The sequence below is a fragment of the Tupaia chinensis genome, unplaced genomic scaffold (genome assembly GCF_000334495.1).
Source record: "Tupaia chinensis unplaced genomic scaffold, TupChi_1.0 Scaffold139943_1, whole genome shotgun sequence".
NCBI classification, from domain to species: Eukaryota; Metazoa; Chordata; class Mammalia; order Scandentia; family Tupaiidae; genus Tupaia; species Tupaia belangeri.
Window position 1 is genome coordinate 2779327 of NW_006199822.1, and position 7355 is coordinate 2786681.

At 39.0% G+C, this 7355-nt stretch overlaps 1 long non-coding RNA gene across 1 annotated transcript in view; it reads right to left on the reverse strand.

The window, feature by feature from the left end:
- Positions 1-1704: 1704 nt before the first annotated feature.
- The window catches only part of LOC114004753 (uncharacterized), a 40364-nt gene continuing 34713 nt past the window's right edge, over positions 1705-7355 (reverse strand). The window contains exon 2 of the long non-coding RNA XR_003546825.1: positions 1705-2286. This is a non-coding gene — a long non-coding RNA (uncharacterized LOC114004753). The remainder of the gene's footprint in view (positions 2287-7355) is intronic.

The window sequence follows — 7355 nt, forward strand, 5'->3', positions numbered from 1 at the left end:
GTGGAGGAGAAGGGATTGCGGCATGACCATCCCCCCGGGGGGTGATTTCTCGCTTTCTGTCTCTATGTCTCTCTGTCTGGCAAGCGCACGCGCCCTATAGCGAAAACCTCTCCAAAAAAAAAAAAAAAAGAAAAAAAAGAAAAAAAACTCACGCTGGGCGTGTGTGCATGCATGCCCAAGATCCTGAGAGGAGAATGGAGGAGAAGGGATTGCAGCGTGGCCATCCCCCCTGGGGGGTGATTTCTGGCTTTCTGTCTCTCTGTCTCTCTCTGTCTGTCTGGCGAGTGCACGCACCGTATGGCAAAAACCTCTCCAAAAAACAAAAATTCACACATTACTAAAATTCATCATGCATAACACAATTTCTCCCCCTCTAATCACGGTTTGATTACTATTCCTCTAATTTGTTTCATTCAGAAAATGATTTATTCATGTTGAGATGGTGAGAAAAATCAGATAATATAATACATTTTTACAACTTCTTTTTTCATTTTTAATGTACGTTAGGCATTTTATAATATCACTTTTTTCATAGAGCTACCTTATTTTTACTTTTATTTATTTATTTACTGAAAGATTTTGCTATAGGGCACATGTGCTCACCAGAGAGATAGAGAGAAATGGAGAGACAGAAAGCAAGAAATCACCCCCTCAGTGGGCATGGCCACACCAGGATCCCCTTTCCTCCATTCTCCTCTCAGGATTTTGGGCATGCATGCACATTTACCCAGCATGAGTTTCAAGTCATTGGGTCCAGTACTCAAACTGCAATTCACTATGTGGAAGTCCAGCTCCTTAACCACTATGCCACCTGCTGACCCCAGAGCTACCTTATTTTAAAAAGTGATCTATAATCTACTGTATGAAGGAAATATTTTTTGTTTGCCTATTTATTGATTGATTAATATTTGGATTCTTCCCAACTTTTTAAAAAATTAAATCAGAGTAATGGACATATATATGCAATATTTTAAGAAGGTAAATTGTGAGGCCACCAGGTGGCATGGTGGTTAAGATGCAGGGCTTCTACATGGCCAAATAAGGTTTGAGTCCCAGAACCGGTGACTTGAAAATCCCATCAGGCATATATGTGTGCTTGTCCAAAATCCCAGAAGAATGAAGGAGAGGGGATTGCAGAATGGTCATTCCCCCAGGGGATGATTTCGCAGTTTCCCTCTCACTGCCTCTCTCTGTCTCTTTCCAGTGAGTGCACATGCCCTATGGAAAAAAATCTCTAAAAAAAGAAGATAAATTTTACTACTGAGTTTATAATGGAAAACAGAAGTTCTCTGTCCCATCTCTTCCCACTCTTCTCTCTTTTTTTTTTTTTTTTTGAGACAACCCCAGTTGAACCTCTTGTTGTTTTCTGTACATGTTGGTTCTTGTGTGCTTGCTTATTTTAATCATTAGATCTTATATGCTCATCTCTGTTTTACTCTGTTGTGTTGCTAATAATAGAAATACCCAAGTCTGTACAATTTAAAAAGAATAGAGATGTATTTAGCTTATGGTTTTAGAGGTCCAAGAACAGGGAACTGCATCTGGTGAGGATTTTTCTGTGGGTAGAGATTGTGCAGAGTCCCAAGAAGACACAAGGCATCCCATGGTGAGAGGCGAGAGTGTTTGCATCTCTTCCCCTTTTGTCAGGAATCAGTGAACTACCTTGAAGATCTTAATCCTGTCACCCTAAAAACATAAACTGAGTCAAAGCAGAAGTAGTTTATTTTGGCATGAGAATAAGGACCATATGTGCCAAGCAATGTAGATGAACATATTCAGGTAGCCCCAACCATACTCAATGAGGTCTTATAATCCTTAAGCAGATTTAAAAGGCAAAAACCCACAAGTAGGAAAGAAGGAGGTAGAGTGGATGATGACTGTTGTTTTGGACAGTTATCCTTGGCTACCAGGATCAATAAAAAGGGTGGAGTCAGTCCAAGTATGGACAAGCACTCTTTGGGCAGATGTCCTTGAATAAGTAGTCTCTGTGTCAATTTGCAATAGTCTTTGCTCAAGGTTGTAGATCTGGCAGAGTCCTTGTGACAGTTCTTGTTATTAGGAATGCTAAGCATAAGAAAACACCTCTTCCATGATTTTCCCCAATGTGGTTCAAAGTTCTCACAAATGGCTCCATTTTGCTTCTTAAAAGATTTCACAATCCTAATCACCTCCTGAGGGCTCCACCTCTTAATTCCACAGTTGGATTAATTTTCAACTTCATAGTCTTCTCAAAACCAAATTTCATTATATGGATTTTGGGAGGACACATTGAAACCACAGTATATCCTAAAATGGAAGATGAAGATTAAGCTCTTAGGAATCCTGTCTCCCATCCCCTCCAACCCCACCACACACACACATACACAAAACATTTTTTATTCCCTTTTTCTGATATAGTTATAACCACATTTTCAATTAAATTAATTTTCATTTTTGACAATATTGCGGTTAGGTAATTATTAATGGAATTGAATCATGTCAACTAGAGAGATTGCATTTCTCTTTATGTACACACAAACACACACATGCACACACTTTTAAACTTTTTTTGTGAAACAGCCACTAATTTACCCCCAAACTTTTGCCAAATTGCCAGTGTGCTCAAGCACATTCTAGCAGCTATTAGTTTCAATTTCTTTTTGACATCATCCTTCCAAGAGTCCTCCATTGTCCTTTGCTACCTTGGATGGGTTATGGCCTGGTGGTTGAGCAGCTATTGTCTCTTGGAAGAGAGCCCCAGCATCCTAGGAATTCCCTCATTCCTCCATCCTCTTTTGGAACCCTGCATCGTGGTCACCATCCCTTTCTTTCTTAGGTTAACTCTCCTGTTTTGGTACAAAACATCCTCTAGTAGCTTCCTGAGAAATAGCTTAAGAGATTTCATGAAATGTTTAAGAGGTAGATTCAGACTTGATGACTGATAATACATAGAGTGATGAGAGAGGAAGGAGTAAGAAAAGAATCCCAAACTTTAGTATGAAGGCTCTAAATGGCCAAATGTACAAGAATTGGGGTAGTTACTGGTATGTCTGAGTGTGACAACCAACAGAAATCTAGTTACATTTCAGGAAAGGTGTCCATGATAGAGGTCCAAAATGTGTAGTTGTCCGTCTGGACATGACTGCTGAACTACTGGGCCGTCAAAAGTCATGATGTATTTTTCTATGCAAAAATACATCATGACTGGGACCAGCAGTTCGCATAATGGCTATGTCACTGGACTCCCATGTAGTTGACTGCATTTCGCGTCCCGGACCTGGTGGCTTAAAACTCACGCCGGGCGCGTGTGCGTGCGTGCCCAAGATCCCGAGAGGAGAATGGAGGAGAAGGGATTGCAGCGTGGCCATCCCCCCCGGGGGGTGATTTCTCACTTTCTGTCTCTCTGTCTCTCTCTGTCTGTCTGGCGAGCGTACGTGCCCTATAGCAAAAAGCTCTCCAAAAAAAAAAAAAAAATCATGACTTTTCCAACAACCCTCTATGAGAGTAGATTAGATTGGTTGGGAAAGGGATGCAAATAGGGACAAGAGTGAGCCAAGGATAAAGCACAGTTATACGTGAATGTTTAAAACTTAAGTAAGGAAAATAGTCCATGTAGATGTCTGATAAAATAACACCAGAGAGTGTGTGAGAATCAGGAGAGATGAGAGCCAATGGATAAAAGAGATGGATCTAGTGGCACAGATCTGCGATGTTGAACTCACTAGGGAGGGTCTCTGGTTCAGGTCCTGAGGCTTCTCTGTGCATGCCAGGTGTGCACACATGTGCCCATGATCTGGACTGGAATGGACATCATGGTGTTGTCTCTCTGGTTCTCTCATGGAAAAAAAATAAGATTTAAAAAAGAATGTATAATAAACAACAAGAATTTTGTGAAGGAATGGTGTAATAAGAGAATAGTAAAATAGCAAGAAGATAAATGCAAAGAAATGTTACTGCAGCATTGTTTATGGTAATAAGAACTGGAAACAAACTTTAATATTCATCTTCTAGGGAACTTACACATAGTGGTACAGAATCACAGAGGCACTGGAATACTATGCCTTTACCAAGTGTTTCACAGGTTTATCCTTACTGAGGTTTATGTTTACTGTTCTAAAAAAGCAATGCAAATTACTGAAAAAAATGAGTATTACAGGGTTCGATTTATGTAAATCTCTGTACACATAGCCATCTGCTTGCATGTGTATGCATAGGCTAGAGAGAAACTGGGAGAATGTTCACCAGTGTTCATGGTGATTAACTCTGAAAGAGGAGATTTCGGTAAGTTTTACTTTCTTCTTTGCATTTTAAGTATTGTTTAAGTTTGTTACAATAATTACGTAATAAAAGAGCTATTTTTAAAGGATTAAATGTTAATGACATTAAGCACTGCAGAGATGTTGAGTAGTTAAATAGTGCAAAGAAGGAATAGAAGAGAGGTTAGGACAAACTGAGCAGTGAATGGGGCATGATGATAATAAAAAGCCTAAGATGTTTCTAGAATTGTGAATGAGATGGAAAGGTAAGAGATACTGATAGGTAGAGGATTAGATAATAACTCCTTTTGTTCCTCCAATTTACCTTTTCCTCTCCTTTATTCATTCTGAACACTGTTTAGAGGTATATTCCTCATATAATACCACATTATCTTATCATTCCCATGCCAGATTTCAATTGGCTCCCACCTAGTGAAGCTGAGATTGCATAGTGGCCTTCCAGAGGCCTCTGTAATCTGAATTCACTCACCATTTTCCATATTCACTTACTTTTTTCACTCACACCAATTTAAAAAAAATTAAATGTATACTTACTGAGCATATACCATAGGCCATGGACTCTTAAAATTACTGGTTACACAAAGACATTATGATTCTTGCCATCATTGTTGTAAAAAAATAAAGAGGCTGTCATCATCACATACAGTTAATAATGATATGGAATGATAGATTCTGTACCTGATTAATGTGCCAATTGTCTGGCCAGTCATATGGACAATAGAGATGAATGGTATTTGCACCTGCTATTGCCTCTCTGCTTCATCTTATCACTTGTTCATTCTTTTTAAACACTTTAATCCTTCTTTTTTTTTTTTTTTTGAACAGGTTTTTGCTATAGGGCACGTGTGCTTGCCAGAAAGACAAAAAATGAGAAATCACACCTCAGGGGGGATGGCCATGCCACAATCCCTTCTTCTCCATTCTACTCTTGGAATTTTGGGCACACATATGCCCAGTTTGAGATTAAGCCATCAGGTCCAGGACTCAAACCATGGTCAACTACATGGGAAACCAGCGACATAGCCATTACACCAACTGCTGGTCCCTAAACACCTTAATCTTTCTAATCTTTCATACCACAGATAAAGTCCAAACTTAACATCTTTCTTGTGATGATTTCCATGACATCTAATCCTTCATTATTCCTTTATATTTTTGATCACCTAACACCTCTATTGTTAATGATCTACAAATGTATGAGTTACTTCTTGACACAAGGAACTGATGGGGTTAAACATGGCTGCCAAAATTTTTCAGGAAACTTCCCACCCCAGCTGCTTAATATTTAAAATTAAAATAACATTGAAGGTGGTATAATTTAATGTAGACTAATATAGTCTGCAGGAAACACCAGTGCTGAGGGGTAGAGAAATGGGGGTGTCAGGGTGGGGGTGGCCACTAAGACTTCACAAGGAGAGTTTAAAGTGATGAGAAAAAATTAGAGGAACAATTGGATGACTGTGGGAACTCAATCAAGATAGCATACACAGTAAATAAAACCCAGACTCAATTATTATGCAAGACAGGCAATAAAAGCTCAATTATTATTCAAGATTATAAAAGCACAAGTATGTTCTAAGTATGAGGTGGCATTGTGCGTCTGTGGTTAAAGAGACAATTGCAATCATGAATATGTAAATGGGAATATGATTTTGCAAAGGCTGGAAAGTCATCTTCATACTGTGGATGGCACAAGTGATGCCCTTACGAGGATATGGCGACCAGCTTTTATCTTACTCTTTAAAAGGGAATGTATAACCATCACAGAGCCCTGTTTCCCAAATTTCATTCCACTGAATGTCAGCAAGATGTTAATGGGTGCTCCATTTTTAATGCTGTCTAATGAAACTGGGAAATGTTGTGTTAGAAGATCTTGAAATCTTTTGATTAAAATGATGTGAAGGAAATATGAAGAGAGTTTAGAAGAGAAGGGAGTTTTACCAGGAGTAAGATAAAACTGAGAGGAGAACAAGTGGCTAAGTAGTAGGAGGGTTATTATAAACTGGGTACACTGCAGCTGCTTTATCTCCATAAAGCCAGAAATTGACATATTGCAGCAAGAGAGAGATGGGTTAGAAATGGGCTGCCTGGGGAGGGTGTGAGTGAGAAAAATTAAATTATTATTGTGAGAGCATATCATCTTCGACTTAGGAAAAATGATAAGAAAGAAGGAAAACCACTTAAGGATGATTTATGTGTCCTGCTGCCAGGAACTGCCAAGCAGGTGACCCTTTGAATTTACTTCTACTCTAGAATTTTATGAAGTTCTGTGGATACCAGGATGAGGGATATGACTGCAAGAAGATCTGATTCCACTCCACTTCTGTCACTAACATCCTGAACGATCTTGAAAATGACGATTGTGATTTCTCACACTATCCTGTAGGAATTTCTTTGGGATTCATTATACAATGCTTATAAAATACTTTAAGCTGCATGGAGGAAGACAGAGAAAATACTTTCTAATAGGTCAAATCATAAGAAATTGCTGGTATTTGATCACTTGGGTCCTATAAAAGTGGCAATTTCTTATAGTCTAACATAATAGGATTCATCATTCTTTGAGCCTGCTGTGTGGTAGTCATGGCCTAACTTTGAGGACCTGAAGATCATTAAGACATTTTCCCTGCCCTCAGGGAACTCTCACACTAGTGAGAGAACTGGACACTTAAATAAAACATTGCAATGCAGTTGGCCAGAGATTGAGCTAGAAAGAGGGAATCAGCAATTCTGCTGACTCAGGAGGTGAAAACTGGAAAGAGGCAAACAAAAGGTGGCTTTGTAGAAGATACAGCATTGATTTAGGCTGGATGTTGAAGGCCGAGTAATTCACCAAATGGAAAGGACCACTCTAGCAGAAGGGACAGCTGTGAAAAGACAAAAGAGGTACTTTCTGGAGTGAAAAAAGAGCCATTTAAATATTAAATGATATTTGGATAAGGAGATAGCAATCGAACCCTCTGCAAATCACTCCTGGTAGAATATCATCTTGGTTAATATTACTTCACTATTATTTATCATATTTTGTTCTTGTTTAGTGAGGCTCCTTGTACACGCTTTTCAGAATGGCCACAACAGAGAATGCACTTCAGCCAGGAA